Source organism: Chrysochloris asiatica, unplaced genomic scaffold, assembly GCF_000296735.1.
Source record: "Chrysochloris asiatica unplaced genomic scaffold, ChrAsi1.0 scaffold00127, whole genome shotgun sequence".
In the NCBI taxonomy this organism is placed as follows: Eukaryota; Metazoa; Chordata; class Mammalia; order Afrosoricida; family Chrysochloridae; genus Chrysochloris; species Chrysochloris asiatica.
This window is the reverse complement of record NW_006408645.1, coordinates 8,008,469-8,009,378: the sequence shown is the minus strand read 5'-3', so window position 1 is coordinate 8,009,378 and position 910 is coordinate 8,008,469. Positions and strand designations below refer to the sequence as shown.

Here is a 910-nt window from a genome sequence, read left to right as displayed (position 1 = left end):
TCCTCTCTCATATCTCCAACTTCTGAAGCATATTCCTAAGTAACTTTTGTGATTAAGTGTTTCGTGCCTGTTGAGTCAGTTCTGTCTCACAGTGACCCTGTCTAGAGTTTCCAAGGAGCAGCTGTTGAGTGTTAATGGCTGAACTTGCAGTTCAAACAGACCTTGTGGTCCAGTGCCTTATCTTGCAATGCCACACCAGGGCTCTAGAAAGTCCATGGTAAGGTTGAAAATAGATCAAATGTGCATTCATAAACTAGTTTCAAGTCCTGGTTATACATTTGGACCTTGAGAAAACGTGGATGCTCTTTTTTCTGTGCCTGCAAACATAGCATGAGGACAATATGTAAGATTATGTTATGAGATTCAGTGACCTTGCAGACAAACCTTACACATTTGAAGAGTATGATGTCTCATTTGGGAGTGGTGTTTTAACACTTAAACTGGGTGGAGGTCTCAGAACCTACGTGATCAACAAGCAGACCCCAAACTAGCAAATCTGGCTATCTTCTCCTTCCAGTGGGTCCAAACGTTATGACTGGACCAGGAAAAACTGGTGTACTCCCACAATGGCAGAACCCTCCACCAACTGCTGGCCACTGAGTTTTCTAAAGCTTTAAAAACTAAACTGGGCCTATCTTCCTTAGCCTATTCCAAAAAAAGATAGTTGATACCCAGCCCAATTTTAAAGACATTAAAAACCATCACTCTGAGACCATGAAAAAAAGAAGACAAGAAAGAAGGAAAAGATCAAAATGGATGTCAGAAGAGACTCTGAAACTTGCTCTCCAGCATATAGCTGCTAAAGTAAATGGAAGAAATGAGGAGTCACAAGAGCTGAATAGAAAATTTCAAAGGCCAGCTCAAGAAGACAAAGTAAAATACTACAACAAAATGTGCAAAGATCTAGAGT

The 910-nt window shown here is 40.7% G+C and overlaps 1 pseudogene; it reads left to right on the top strand.

Annotated features, from left to right (window-relative positions):
- The first annotated feature begins 356 nt into the window (after nt 1–356).
- Nucleotides 357–664, top strand: LOC102814999 (annotated as a pseudogene).
- The last annotated feature ends 246 nt before the right edge of the window (nt 665–910 follow it).